At 41.2% G+C, this 15,774-nt stretch overlaps 1 protein-coding gene across 3 annotated transcripts in view; it reads left to right on the top strand.

Moving 5' to 3' along the window:
* Nucleotides 1-10,543: 10,543 nt before the first annotated feature.
* Nucleotides 10,544-15,774, top strand: part of NYAP2 (neuronal tyrosine-phosphorylated phosphoinositide-3-kinase adaptor 2) — a 174,561-nt gene continuing 169,330 nt past the window's right edge. Inside the window, exons 1-2 of one of the 3 annotated variants that reach the window (XM_024103220.3) lie at nt 10,544-11,115; nt 11,362-11,857. The gene's annotated coding sequence lies outside the window, so the exon portion shown is untranslated. Of the gene's footprint in view, nt 11,858-15,774 lie in introns of all 3 variants that reach the window. The other 2 variants (XM_008165880.4, XM_024103221.3) reach the window with 2 other exon arrangements.

Raw genomic sequence — 15,774 nt, 5'->3', positions numbered from 1 at the left:
ACCTGATTGATTTTTCCTTGTTTTTAGATCCAAGGGGGTTGGATCTTGATCCACCAGGAGTTGGTGGGAGGAAGGCGGGGGGATGGTTAATTTCTCCTTGTTTTAAGATCCAAGGGGTTTGGATCTGTATTCACCAGGGAATTGGTGAAGGTCTCTCAAGGCTACCCATGGAAGGGAATTAGCTTTGGGATGGTGGCAGCGGACCAGATCTAAGCTGGTAGTTAAGCTGAGAAGTTTTCATACAGGCCCCCACATTTGTACCCTAAAGTTCAAAGTGGGGAAGCAGCCTTGACAGGCCCTAAGTATAAAACATGCATAGAGTTCCAAAGAGATCACAAAACTGCTGTGCCCAGCAAAAGTGTGACTGGATGCTAGGCATGGGATCAAGTAAAATTAAGTATTGTGCCTTGTACTCTATAATGAAGGAAAATGAGTCTCAAGTTCCTAGTGCTCTTGCCCTCTTATTCTCAAGGGTTCAGGGAGAATGTGTCTGAGAGAACATAAGCTTAAATGTGATGGCTCACCACATGCAAGTCAGGTGCTTAGTTATGTGTTTCTCTCTTTGGCTTCAGGCCTGCTACTAGGATGAAGTAACCTGATGACTGCTCATCACTTTTCCCCTTGTGCTCATACATGAAACATTCAATACCTGTGCTCTACAGCATCAATGAACCTTCCTTTTCCATGTTAACCAGTGTTTCACAAGTGTAGAGTTCCCCTCTTGCAGGGACAGCATAAAGGACCAGCTGGTGGGTGAGAGGTGTGTGAACTGTCTTCTAAATTGTTCTCTAGTGTTTCAGCTTTCATTTTTAAATTAAAGCAAGTCTTTCAATATCATTGTTTGTGAAGAAAGCCCTGAAAATGTGAAGTAAGGTTAACTGATTCTGAGCTGTCTGCCTGAATTTGCAGAGAGCCTGAAACAATAGCTCCAGGATTTGAACTTTTCTATTCATTTCAATGGAGTCTAACTTCCAATTATGATTATTTAATTGTCAGCACGGTTAACTATGCCATTTCTCATCAGTCTGGAAGAGAGGAGAGGCCATACATGAGAGGCGGGGACATATATTATGAAGATTTACACTAGCACATAACTAAGATGGGTAGTCCTTTAACAATACATGGTGAGATTGCAGCTGGGATTCAACTAGTTTCATTTTCCAGGAGTGGGGTTCAGCTTTCAAGAGCTTGGATCGCACCAATATAAACAGGTTTGTAGCAACAAATATCTTGTACTCATTGTATACTTCTGAAAACCAATATATGCTCTAGCTTTTTTAAAAGGTAAGGTAAATTAGATTGAACAAAGTCTAATAAATAGCCTCTGTTTTAATTTTATTATAAAGCTAAATGCATATTAAAAAATAAATGAAAAGTGGAGTTTAGCCAGAAGCAACAATTTACTTTTAAATATCTTCTTAAAAATGTAGCAAAATTGATCAATTATTTACTTAGTCAATGCATCTCTTATTTTTGTCTGTGTCTAGAGAACATTGGTACAAGATGCTGTCTCTTCCTTGAGCTCTTTCATTCCCTTATAATCCTATCATGTTTGTGTTTATCTAACAGCCTGATACTTTGAGGTACTGAGCAACCACAAATCCCATTGAAGTTGCAATGGATGCTGGATACTGGACAAAACCCCTAGCTAGACAGGACTTAGTTGTCTACAGAGCTGCACAAAATATTTGTAGATTGTATTAATATCATAAGATCATAAGTTCGAATTCAAGTTTGAATACAAGTTTATGAAGGTAGATTCAGGGATCAAATGGGAAGAAAGAAAGTGGTATTCTTCTAAACTCCACCCACAAATTCATCTTCACCAATGTGAGACATCAAAATGGGATTTCATTCACAGTAGATTATGCGGGTGTTCACAATAGGATTGTGTGATCTGGTGGGTTTCTCAGATTTGCCTTTCCCTCTGGGGTTCAGAATGTGGCTATTTCTCCCTGGGGCTTGGGTGCCTCGATGGATGATTGGCTCTCCTTTGAGACTCTGGCTATGTGTACGCTATGGAGTCTGTGTTGGTATAGCATGCTGGTACAGCCCCCTAGAGTAGAAGCGGCTAACACAGACAAGAAGTTTTTCTGCCACCTCTCCCAATGACATTAGCTATGCTGACAGAAACACTCTTCTGATGGCATAGCTGCATCTACACTAGGTTTTTTGTCAGAATATCTGTAAGCCAGGGATGTATGTTTTGTTCCCCCACCCATGCTCCTAGCTAACATAGCTACACCAGTGTAAGTGAAGAGAAAGTCTCAGTTGCTCACCTTGGCTCCCCTCCTTCTCTGTGGTTCAGTAGCTGCATGTTCCAGACTGAGGAAAATAGACAGGGTTGTCCTCTCACAAGCACCAATGAACCTGTGGTGCTGAAATAGATTGTGCAGATTTTCATAATATGATCACACACCTCTCCTTCCTTACATGCTTTGATCATCAGGGAAATGGTTAACAGTGTTGACAATTAAATTACCATCTTTTATCCACGTTAATAACTAACAGAGAGGAATGTGGTAGATCATATTTCTCAGAGCTATTGTTCAGGGCTCTCTGAAAACTCAGGCAGACTTGACATTTTCAAGGCTTTATTTGCAACCATAAGCACTGGCGGCTTAGTCTCATCATTTAATGATTTAAGCATACAAGTAATTTGGTCAACAGAATTACTCATAAACATAAAGTTAAGCATGAGTGAAAGTGTCTGTAGGATTAGGACTTTATGCTTTTTTAAAACAAAAACTGAGATTCTGGCACACCGTGGTGGCGAGCTGGCCTAATTCAAACCCTGTGTTAAAATTTTCTTTTTTGAAACACGTTTCAGGATCCTATATAGAAATGTGTCTTTATCAGCTTTAATAGATTTTTTGCTGGAGCTCACAGGGTCTGTAAGTGCTACTTAAAGCATTGAACATACACTGCCCAATAATTAAAGGTGCTGGATAGCAAGCTTGAATCTAATCTTGTTTAAGAAAGAAATCCATTGTCATTGAAATCAATTAAAATGATCAATACAATGAAATATTTTACATCACAGTTCAGTTTACAAACAGCCCTGCTGCCCCAGATGTCATGTAGAATAAATCGTCTTCATCAGGACACGATCTTTGTGGTGTATGCAAATACATGTAGGGCCTTGTTCTTCACTCCTTAATCAGGCAAAGCTCCCCATGGATTTTAATGGAAGATTTGCCTAAGCAATAAGAGCAAGATCAAACCAACATGGAGAACTTGAGCACTGAGGGACAATGGGAGAGATTTTCAAGGCACAAATGGCAGTTAGGTGCCTAACTCTCATTGACTTCCTAGGTGAATTAGGTGCCTAACTACTATTTGGGTCTTTGAAAAATACTCCCAGTGCACTGAATAGGGTCTTGCTGGGATGTGATAACAGTGTGATATCCTGCACAGCCTAAATTCCTCTTGACTCACTGGGTGTTGAGGATAGTCAGCCTCTTGCAGGCACAGGGCTGACATGTAGCCAGGGCTAGTTTAATTTTCCAAATATCAAAAAGTCAGAAGAGGTGCAGTTCTGCTCCCACACAATGGAAAGTTTGCCATTGCCTTCAATAGGAGCCACACAGGGTCCAGGTAAGATGACCTTATTCACATTTACTGCAGGTTTTCTCATTGAAAGGTAGAAAGAAACTGTTTTTTAATTTGTACTTGTACATGAGCCTGCAAACTCTTACAAGAGTAGTTCCAACTGACTTCATATGGCCTACTGCCATAAGTAATGACTATTCAAGTGAATTAAAGTTTCTAGAACTGGATCCTCTACCGCCATAAAAGCTTATCTTCCATTCTAATTGTATTTAATAAAATGCAATTAGAAGCATATAATAAATATATACTCTTCGTGTTTGTTTATTTCTATACATACCTACATACAAAGTTCGAACATTGCATCGGATAATTCTGTAATTCCTAGTGTTCCAGGCAGAGGAATTTCTCTGGCGCCCCCTGCTGGTGCATACACATCACAAGCAGCAGCTTCACATGCTGCTTTCTCTGGGTGTACAGCTCAGCATACAGAAGCAACACTGTGTGACCCTCTAGTAATATAGTTTGAAAGCCAATGTCTCAGTTAGTGAGCTTTTATATCAGCTCATCAGAGCAAAGAGGAGGGTAGGAATGGATATTCTGGGACTACTTTGACACTAAAATGTTTAATATCTATATACTGTAGTATGCAGCGTTTAAAAATGATAATATTTTCCTTCAATCTTACCTCACAGTGTAAGCATGATTACAGTGTTGATGTCAGGTTTCCTCTTACGTTTTTGGTACATTGTATGGTAAAATTCAGTGCAGAATGGAGTTGTTAGGTTTTCACTGAACTATATTATTTGCTTAGCCTGGTCAGAGACTGGTACCAACTGCCCAATACAAAACCAAAACTCACAGCATAATTTACATTCAGACAGGCTGGTGCAGCTATCGCTGTCTTTTGTGGATGTATGTTCATAATAGGTTGTTGCAGGTTTTTTAAATAAGTGATTTATGCAAATTAAGATTTAGAAATGCCTGACAATCAGTAATTATATTTCTCTTTTCACTGAGTAAAGTCCCTTTTGGGATTCTGTCCTCTTCCTTAACCCTGCAGCTTAGTTTCATTTGCTCACCTAAAAACCTCAGACAGCCTTACTGTGATTAACTAAAGAAAGGTGATGTAACAGAATGGAAAGGCCCATAATAAAGACTGAAGCTTTCATTTGTTTTCTATACTTTCCGCTCTAATTAGCCTACTGGTGTTCTTAAATACTTATTAACTCAGTTTGAGCTTAAATAAAGTATAACAGCCTTCTTCAGTAGAAACAATCTGCAGCTTTTTGTATCGCAGGGGCTGTGTGGAGATGCACATCTTTATCCTACAGCTGAAGATGACATTTGCTGACAGCAGAGGAATGGTGATGCATTATTATTTATAGCGTCGTAGCTGCTAGGAGCCCCAGGCATGGACCAGGTCTCATTGTGCTAGGTGTTGTACTTACACAGAACCAAAAGACAATTCCTGCCCCAAAGAGCTTACAATCGAAGCATAAAACAAAACATAGATACAAACTGAAGGGGGAATACAAGGAAACAATGAGACCTTATTGATCAGCATGATAAGCTTTGGCCTCAACACACCAGCAGTCTAACCATTGTTAAGTTTTTTGTAAGTATTATGGCAAAGGAGTGTTGGAAGGATTTGAAGGAGGATGAGTTAGTTTTGTTGATTAGATGGTGCCAATATTCTACAAATTCATTTTTTGTAGAACATTTTTCACATTGCAATTGCCCTTGTATTATGTGTTTTGTTTGAGAAAGGGTTGGGAATGATACATTGAATTCTATTTTTACACTAACAATGACCCTGACATACCTTTTTGGTATGATTGTTAATTCAACACATTGTTCTGATAAGTTCATTGTGAAAAAAATATTTTATGGATGATTTCTAAGTTGCAAGATGGTGGTGTTGTCCACAGAGAAAGTAGGTTGTGGGAGGGTTTGCAGGGGAAGATTAAGAACTGGTTTGGCCATGTTGACTTTGAGCTGATGCTGAGATGTCAGAAAGACAGGCTGAGATTTTAGTTTGAACAGAAGAAGACAGGCCTGGAGTAGGGAGGTAGATCTGTGAATTGTCCACCCAGAGAAGGTAGTTGAATTGATGTTTGCAGATGAGATTGCTGGCAGCAAAGGAAAGGTCAGACTTAGGAGGAATCTTGGGTTCCATTCCAGACGCTGGAGGGGAGTGTGTCCTAGTGAACACAGACTCTTCTGCCCAATCCTCTCAAACCTGACCCCATCGGCTCCATCCTCTCCAACCTGTCTCTTCTCTACCTTTGTCTCCTTGTCAAAGTTCCATTCTCCTTGACTACCCAGTCTCCAGGCTTTTCTCACCCCAGTCCCAGTCTCCTTGCCCAACCAGTTCCAGTTTTCATTCTCCTGGTGCCTTGTCTGATCTCTCTCTTCCCCCTCCCCACAATGGCTTCCAGTCCTCATCACCTTCCCTGGACTCATCAGCCACTTCAGTCTCCCTTCCCCAATCCTTTCCTGGCTCCTTGCCCTAGTCTCCCTCCTCCAAGGCTGCTTGCCACAGTCTCTTTGCCCAGCCAGCCCCAGTTCTGCCCCTGAACCCCAGCTCCTTGTTGTATCTGTCTTCCCTCCCTGCCCTCTCCACTGGTTCTAGTTCCAGATTCCTTGTCCCTCCAGTTCCTTGTCCGACCTCAGTGGTTTCCCACCTCTCACCCCCATTTCCCTCACTGGCTCCTGTTCCCAATCTCCTTGCCCAGTGTGTTCCAGAGTGTTTTTTTCTCTCTCTCTCTCCAATCCCAGTTTAAAAGTCTTTCTCCAATCTACTCCTTTCCCTCTCTGCTGGTCTGTTTTTTGACCTCTCACATTAGACTTAGATGGCTTTCTCCTCCATGCTGCCAAGAGAACAGTAGAGACAGGCTCATTGGTCTTATTTCCAGTGCCTGGTCCCAAGTAGCTGGGAACAGCCATTACAGGTGAAGTCTAGCTTTGTGCCTGTTTCCCTGGGCTAGAGCATGCTCAGTCACTCTGTAGGGATGGCATGTGTGCAGTTCTGTCTCAGCTAGGAGCTGTGAGGGGATGAAGCATGCTCAATTGCTCTGTAGGGGTGCACATATGCAGCCTGGTCAGCACTAGGAGCTGAGAGAGGCTTAAGTATGCTAACTGAGGATGGAACCTTCTGAGTTTTTTGCTGCTAAAACCTTGGAAGTTTTTACTGAGCATGTGCAGACGACCGTTTTTCAAATGTGTCTAGCTTAGCCAAGTTTGGAGAGTGAGTCAGAACCACAAAAACCCATAAGAAGTTTGTCCTCAGCTTTCCCCTTATATCAGGGAGAGCTGGACAGTCTGCCCCACTCTGAGTGGTCAAATAGCCTGTAAAAGGAGCCTTCCCTTCCCCAGGGAAGCCCTTGGTTTGATCTGCTGGCTGCAGACGTCAGGCTAGCCTTGGAGTCTGGAAGGAATGTCAGTCCTTTGGCAGAGCAGCCCGCTGCTGAGGCCAGTCCCCTTTATGCTCTGAGACCTTCATTATTCACTGCAGCTCTTCCTCTGGGATTGCTGTGTCTGGCAGGTATTGCAAAGGGGAGCTGAGCTCAATCCTGTTTCAGTGGCAGATTATTAACCCCTTCTTGCCCTGGCCTAGTGTGGGATTTTCACACCTGGTGGCATGTCCTTAATTTGTGTTAGACTATCTTCAGAATGCTGTATAATGGAGGCTGTGGGCTTTTGGTAGGTGGAAGCTCAGTGCATATAGATCAAATTAATTGTAAAGTGCCAGATTCAGACAAGATGCTGTACAATAAGTGACCAGAAATTTGGCACACAGCAAGGGAGGTGGGGACATCATGAGGGGAGTATTCCACATCAGTCAGTTCTGAAGTGTGGCCCATATGCATGCAGTTTGCAGCAGGAGATCTGGACATTGAAATGTTGAGCAAATATGGTTGTGTGTATGCTCAAGGCTTGACCATAGTTCCTGTCATCACTAAGGAGTGACAGCTAGCCACTGCACGATCCAGGTTGCAGTTCAGTTTCTTTTTAAAGCTGATTATTGTACCTCTCTGTGAGAGAAACACACAAAAGAAGTCAGATGGGCCTGAGATATTTTAGGTCAGGTGTGAAGCCAAGGTAGAATTTTTTCGGGGGGGGGGGGGGAGGGGTCATTTGAAGTAGGGATTCTTGAGACCGGTCACCCTAAAACTGAGCTGTTAACATTTCAGAAGTCTTCTCACATATTTTTGCCTACATCTCAGTTAAAAATAGTGAGCAGGAGAGAAAAAAATATATATCCCTAGTTTCTCCATGGTGGGATCAAGGGCATACCACCAAGAAAGGTGCACAACTTGGAATATTAAATATGTAGTGACTCATTTTTTTGTACTCCATGCTACTGCCCTCTCTATGGAACATGGGCAGCCTCTACAGCTCGGAGTCTATAGCTGAGTTGTTAGCTGAGGTCCTGACAGTTGCAGCACCAGCTCCCCCTGTCTCTGCCCCCTCCACGGTCCCTGTTATACTCAGATTGAGGAAGCTGGAGCAGAAGCTTTATCAGGAGGACAGCTAATGCTCAACTCCACCAGCAGCAGTCCCCAGCTAGCCAACCATAGATGGTTCACCAGACTGGGACTTGGTTCTTGAAGCCAGACCACATCCTCGAGAGCTGGGGGAGTATTTCCTGAAAAGGGGGTGAGAGGGGCTAAACAGGCTCCCTTCTCCACCCTTTGGACCAACACAAACAGGCTGGATGCTTTTCAGGTTTATGAGCAGCAGTGTGTTATTTACTAGTTCCCCTCCAACAGTTCAAAAATGTACAACCTTGTGCAGCAACATACAAGTGGACATAAACTTCCCCCTTAGCCAACACTCCAGGGAGGGAGAAGAAATATCTCATCATCCTGAGATCCTGTATCTCCTGGCCCCGGCCAGCTTCCCCCTTGCACTTCCTTCTGACTTTTAACTGTTCCCATCTGATAGGTTGATTGCTCTCATTAGCTTGTTAGCCCCTTGCCTAATTTAGCCACGGAGCACCCATCTCCCACTTATGTCTACTCCGGGGGAGGAAAGCTAGTACCAGAGTGCTGGGTCAGCTCTAAGCTCCTAGCTCTCTGTCACAGGTGTTGTGGATGGAAGTGGCAGAGATGCAGGGATTTAGACGTCCCTCTACCCCTGGCAGCATACTCCTCTCACTGCCACACTCCCCACACCCACACATAAACACAGGACCTCCCTGACAGTCCCTCAGTTATGCCCTTCCTCCAGCCTTGGGGAAGGTATTCCCTTTCCCCTAGCCTTTCCATTCCAATGGAGGGAAAGATCTCCATCACAACACTGCTCTCCCAGTTGAAGCTCACGCTTTGACGTGGGCAGAAGTTGATTCAAGGAGGGAGCTGCCTTTGGGGACAGATTTAAGTTGATTGAGATGCTGGGTTGTAAGCATTCCTTTGGCTGTGCAGTCCCTGGTTTTCTCAGGTTTTAATAAGTTTACAGTGAGGTTCTCTTAGAGATACATGGAAGGATCTTAAGTTAGCATGTCCTAATTCTCTAGTGCAGAGTTTGGGGGTCCTGCAATTCTGGAAGAACATGCAGAACACAAGGAACTATGATCTGGCAGCAATCTTAACTCCACTTTAAGCTTGTGGGCTGATCCACCACCCGAGGAAGGGGAAATAATGCTCCGAACAGCACAGTCCCAGTTCCTCTTCTCAGGGAGTTTCTTTATGAAGTTAGAAGCAAAAACCCAGCAACCCAAACACTCACTGCCCCTCAGGTTCTTGTCCTAGTCCCTTTCTCCAGATGCTCATGGCCCTTACAGCCCTCTCCAGCTGGCTCTTGCTTCCTGCAGCTGTGTCCTTCCCAGGTCTTCCACCTGACATGTGCAGGGCCTCTCCCAGGACCTCTCTGCCCCAGGGTCCCTCCAGCCTGCTCCCTTGCCTGACCGCATTATATAAAATTTCCTGTTGGGCACATGACTAAGGAGCAAGCACATGACCTACAAACTGTAACTCCCAGTTTTAAAAGATCCATAAGCCATAACAGGTGCAGTGGGATATGGTGTGCACCCCAAGGCTGAGTGTTCTGGCACAGCCACCTTCACAAAGTACATTGTAACTGAATTATTTATTATTACTGTTTAAACCGTTTTTAGTATCATGTGCTTCTCAGGCTGGAGCTCAGATACCAAGTTATTCCACTATTCAGGAAGCTTGTAGTTAAGTTTTGCTCCTGTTAAAGCTTCTGGGTGGATATAAGAAGTGCCTAAACAGAGCATACTCCTATGCTGGAACATTGACATAATGAATCTGCCCAAATTATTCCTATCAGAAAGATATGTGTGTGTCCTGTCTAAGGGGCTACTTACTGCTAGTTTTCATGTTCATAGTAATACTGCCTTTGCAGGGTATATGCACCAATTTGATGGGAATTTATCCAGTAAGCCTCACTTCTTATTTTTTCTAAAATCACTCAAACATTAGTATAATATTAGATTTAAAATTCATGCAAGGTAAAGAAGTGACTGATTCAGTGTGCAGGGGCGGTGGGAGGAAGGGGGGAGGAATTGATGTTAGACAATGGTGTAAGTTACCTTCTTGTGTACATTTTGACATCTCCATTTTCACTGGCTTCACGGTTTAGGACTGAGCGCCTTTGCTTTGTGTCTGATCTAGCAGCTTTGGGTGACAAAGACGAGCTGCATTAATTCCAGGAAGAGCAAATAGAATATGAGCAAATACAATTATACAGTGAAAAATTAAGAAACAGAAATAAAAGTCTTCCTTGAGAAAGTGAGTTTGCAAATTTAGGGAGTTATAGAATTGCATAGTTACATTCTGGATATTGATAATGCAGCATGCTGGATTCTTGAGTGCATCTCTCATGGAAAAAATAAAAAAGGCAAGCAGCATACAGATCATGCTTATTCTGTCCAAGTAGGATAGTTTTGTTCTCATGCAATGGGAGCAGGTGGTGGAAGGTTGTTTTGATGAGGTTAAAAAGCTCCTCCCATCTTTCCCCAAGCAGCAGCCTAATCTGCGTCAGCAGTAATTGTGCGCCTTGCACTGCTTTACAGTGAGGGTGAGTGCAAAAGATATATCAATATGAGGTATCAAACTGAGACCTAGATGTTCCGTTTAAGTGGCTGCTCATTTCCTTGAGCCATAACATGGGCTAAAGGTTAACTTACACATTCTCCGAGGAAGAACAGTTTTTTCTTTCTTTTTCTTTTAAGGTGTGTGTATTTCATATTCTTTACTACCTACAGAGGCTAAATATGATGTACGGTGTTGTTAATGCAGATTTTTTTCCCACTGGATTATTTGCTAATCAGACTACAGTACAGTGGAGATAAGAGAGAATCTGTTGCCTAGATAGGAGGCTTTAATGAGCAACTGAACCCCTGGGAGCTGAAATCTGAAGTAGAATGATGCTGTTTTCCGGTCTCTTGTCATTTCTTCACTTGCTTCTTCTCATCCGTTTTCCAATGGGCCTAGTGAGCAGGAACTATCCAAGGTACTAGAATGCTGGCTGCTTGGCTGCTGAATACAAGCGGATTGCAGAAAGAGAGGAGAACCAGATTACTGCTTATATCAGAAGGTAGGCTTGCTCTTTGTTTGAGAATCCCTGATTAATCAACAGCAGCATCAACAGACTAAGGCAGCTGGAGAGAGCAAGCCTGCCTGTAAGTCACGGGGGAGAGAGACGATGCCACAAGCTAGACTGCTTCAAACCTTCTATATCTAAGTGGCAATGAGAGAGAGAGAGAGCATCTTTTCTGCTGCAAGAAGCCATTTGGATAGGATGTTTTCTATTCCTTGTTTTCATTTATTTTTGTCTCCACAGAATACATTCAAATGAGGCACCTTAGCAATCTCTGTGTTGTTGCATATGACGGTGGTGTAATCTTCTACGTTGTAAAGTGGGTAAACATCATCCAGTTTCTTCTCAGCTGGACCGCAAAGCAGGGTGCTGTTTGTACCCTCCTATTTTCTATGCCCTCTGTTCTCTGAATGTGGATTTAAAGAAGCAAGCACCTGTCTTCTCTTGCCACTGCATTTTTAAACGCCAAACTTTAAAGGCCATTTTAATCCTATACCAAGAAGATCTTTAACATAACCCACTGACTTCTAGTGATGCAGAATTCTACAATCTGGGCATCTTTGCCAACAAGATTTAATGCACTTTAACTGAAGAAAAACTGAGCCTAATTGCAAATCTGTTTCTTATGGTGCTGAAATATTCCTTCAGACTGCACTGAGATAACCACAGGAAAGGGCTTTTACAGACAAAAGTCACCTTTGATTATTGCACTTAGCAGTCCCCGTGGACTTAAATTTTGGTATGTACATGTTTTTAAAAATTCTCTGAGCATGTTAATAGAATACAGTGCTAATTAGAGAAGGATAAGAAAAAAATATACTTACAAAACTGGAATAATTTGTAGTCAGGGATGTCTAATGCCAAAGTTTGCTTATCTGTTTTTGGCAGATTAATTAAGCTATTTCTTAACTAAACAATGCTGTAAATGTATCTCAGACTATTTTATGTACCTACACACATTAGCTGTGTTTATAATAGGAACATTTGGAGCTGGATTTTTCATTTGTAAAAAGCCGTGCTAAATTATTAAAAACATTCTTTGCTCTATTCTGATGTATTAATTGATATGATTCATAACATCTGTGTTAGTTACTTATCAGACATGCCACATTATTAATATTTTACAACATCTGAATACATTACTCTTAGTAGTAAAATCTCCATTTCATTTTCTTAAGGGAGGGGAAAAAATCACGTACACAAGAAGCTGATTCTTTCTTTCTTTCTTTCTTTCTTTCTTTCTTTCTTTCTTTCTTTCTTTCTTCTGAGTTCAAATACACATCTCTGTTTGCCCATAATGTTTTTCTAATTCTCCCCAGTAGTATCTGGATAATCTAAATCTCATAATTACATTAAGTGCTTGCTGTTAGGAATGCAGATTTGTTACATTTTAAGACATCATGTAATTCGGATGAAACATATTCAAGCTTTTTGAAAAGGCACCTTGATCAAAGTGTCTTATTGCAAAGTAAACAACAACAGCTCTCTAAATTCTAAAGCAGACAGGAGACATTGTAGGCAATGATCTTTCTGCTGCCCAAAATGCAGCATGAAGTGACCCAAATTCCAAGGTTTGGGGAGTATTTTTTTAGTTATTTAAACTCTTGACTGAATTACCTTTACACTTGAAAGGTGAAAGTTTATAGCCACAGGCTATTTTCTTAAATATACATAGCAGTTTTTTTTATTCTTCCCAAAGAGCCAATTTTAACCTCTTTAAGTGAAGGTTTTAGCATCACTTAGCTTCTGTGGCTTTCACTCAGGTGCTGGTGCTCATTACACTGCACAATATGAGTGTAAGATGGATACTATGTAATCTTAGCAAAGATAACTTGTAAAAAAATATTTGCATTTAAGATTCAATTAGCCTCTATTTAATAAAAAAAAAAGACCAAACTACATGATATGACTTAGGAAAGCTTGAGTGCCTAATTCATAGAGACTTTGCTCTCTGTTTGACATTAGAATCTAGTGTAGTACTACTTAGACAAACAACATGCCTGCTCGTTATTTGCCTTTTATTGATGCACTGCTTGTTCATGCTTCTCCTTTTAACAATTAATCAAATCAAATATTTAACATATGGAAGCTTGCCTGGCAAAGGGGTAGAAATATTATGAGAGGTATAGAAGCGATTTCATGGAAGGCAGCATCTCATTCCATTTGCTGACGTATTTGCAGTCGCTTCTTTTGGAGAGGGAAAAGTATACTGTCAACTCCCCAGTACCACGAGGCCCTTATTAGTGGGGCTGTAGTCATTAGTTTGTGAAAGTCGGATGTGGTCTGTCTACTTTGCACTTATTGCCTTGCAAGCAACTGGAACACTGCAGCACAAACTCAAAGGGCAGGATGGCAATTTAGCATTCTTGATCTGTGCAAAATGCTTTTGAAATATTGAGTTTTGCTGAGATAGCCAACAAGTAACGCTAAAGTGAATGGGGTTTAAAATTGAGGAGTGTGAGTATGCAGGGAGGAAAGCAGGAATGAAGTGGAATACATATCCCCCATGAATCCAGGGTTGGATTCATGACATGTACTACACCACTGTTGAGTTGTGTCAGCCTTAATCCTCCTATGTTTAAAAAACAAAATGCCTCCCATTGATTTGAGAAGAACGCAATCAGTGCCTTTGTCACTATTTGAACAAGCTCCTTCAGTTTAATGTCAACATTGCCAGTTTTTAATGTAGCACAGCTGCATTTTGAGGCTATCAAGCAGGAGGAAAAGCAACTGTGAAGATTCTTGGGGTGGCCTAATCATGAATAAAGGTGGAGCCACTTCTCTGAATTTTACAACATAGCAACAGCATGATATTACATGCAATCACTGCACTTAGTAGTCTGACTCTAGCATTCCTTGCACATGGACTGTGCATTTTCTGGATGGGTGTTAGTTTTTTAATACTAGGATTCTGTACATTATGCATCAGATCAAATAGAAAATTATATTTCAAATGTAAAAAGATATACTAGAGTATGTCATAGCACCTTTGTGAAACACCATGCATTATTTACCCACATTTTCAGAAATCACATCTGAAGTATTACAAGTGTCTTATAGTCAGTCCTGTTAATAGGCAAAAATCAGTCAGGGAACTGCTTGCCCTTGCCAGTAAACTGTATGCATTTCTAGAAAAGTTGGCAAAAATTTAGTTTAATTTCTTTCATGTGGTCAGCTGATTGCATGGGCAGTGGCACTGTAAGTTGCTCCATGTTGCCCTGATAATGTCTCTCAACTTTGACTTGGCTGAGAGGAGAAGGTGATGAGACTTTCAGAACTTGATGTTTTTTGAAGAAGGGATTGTCCTGCCTGACCTGCAAAAAACTGTCCTGCTAATGTACAGCGATTGACTTCCAAGACCCTTCCCAGAATGCTTACTCATTGATATTATGGAACATCAATATATAACATTTTTGCATTCTATTGTATACATTAATAAATATAATGGTATTCACAGTAGCATAGCACATTTATGGGGATAAATATAGGTCCAGTCTTTATAGGCTTGCCAAGTCATCCAGCATATACAGTTACACTTGAGAAAATGCCCAGATTTATTGTAGTCATAAAAGCATCCATAGAATAGTTGAGAAAATGAAGACAAACATATGGATTGAGGTGTTTTCTAAAACCACCTAGACACATAGTGAACAGAGAACAATAAGCGCCCTAGCTTTTCTCAGGATGAGATTACTCATGTAATTGACACATGTACCTTTCATGTAATTTTTTTTTAAATGAAGTGTATGCCTTGGATACCTTTTTAGCTATATCCTCACTGTAGGATCGATTGTCAAAAGTGCTCAATGAAATCAGTGGCATTGACTTATCATTACTATTCCATACCATTGACTTCACTGGGAGCAGAATTAGGCTGACATTAGGTGTTTTTGAAACAGCCCCTCCCCGTGTATATATGTCCACTCAGAGAGGGGTGGAAAGTGGGACAAGAGAATTTTTCAAATTAAGCAACCTCCATGTAACAATTAGCCAGTATTTTCCAGTTTCAAAAATCAAACAAACTGAAAACAAGTTGATTATGCAAGATGCAAGTGGCCCTATGATTCTCTTCCTCTCATCACCAGCTAATTAAAACTCCAGGAGCACTATATGCACAACAGGGGTGACAAAATGTTGCCTCACCTCAGGCTTACATTACATATTTAGTGACTTACAGATGTGTAATCAAATGTAAATGTACTCAAACAGAATACTTGCTTGACTTTTATCTCCTATGATAAATGACTGGAAATGGTTTGTTGTCTGAGTTTACCAGAAATTAAAACCTTTGGTCAGCAGTTGATCAGTGTTGTTCATAACCTACATTACCAAGAGAGAGTGTCAGATAATGCATCCGAAGAAGTGAGGTTTTAACTCACGAAAGCTTATGCCCAAATAAATCTGTTAGTCTTTAAGGTGCCACCAGACTCCTTGTTGTTTTTGTAGATAATGCATATTACGACTCAAAGGGCCACATGTATTGGTTACACATTCTCACCAGTCTGGATATTCAAGTAATAAAATGTCTGAAGCAACACCATTGTGTATTAACAAAAATCAGTCTGTCGTATTACACAGGATAGATTAATAAAGTAGCAATGTTTACAGTAATAAGTACTCTAAGCTTTGACTAGTCCCAGCTGTTTGAAGTTTATG

This window comes from Chrysemys picta, chromosome 9 (assembly GCF_011386835.1).
Source record: "Chrysemys picta bellii isolate R12L10 chromosome 9, ASM1138683v2, whole genome shotgun sequence".
Lineage (NCBI taxonomy): Eukaryota > Metazoa > Chordata > Testudines > Emydidae > Chrysemys > Chrysemys picta.
The sequence above is the reverse complement of the archived record's forward strand: the minus strand, read 5'-3'. Positions and strand labels throughout refer to the sequence as shown.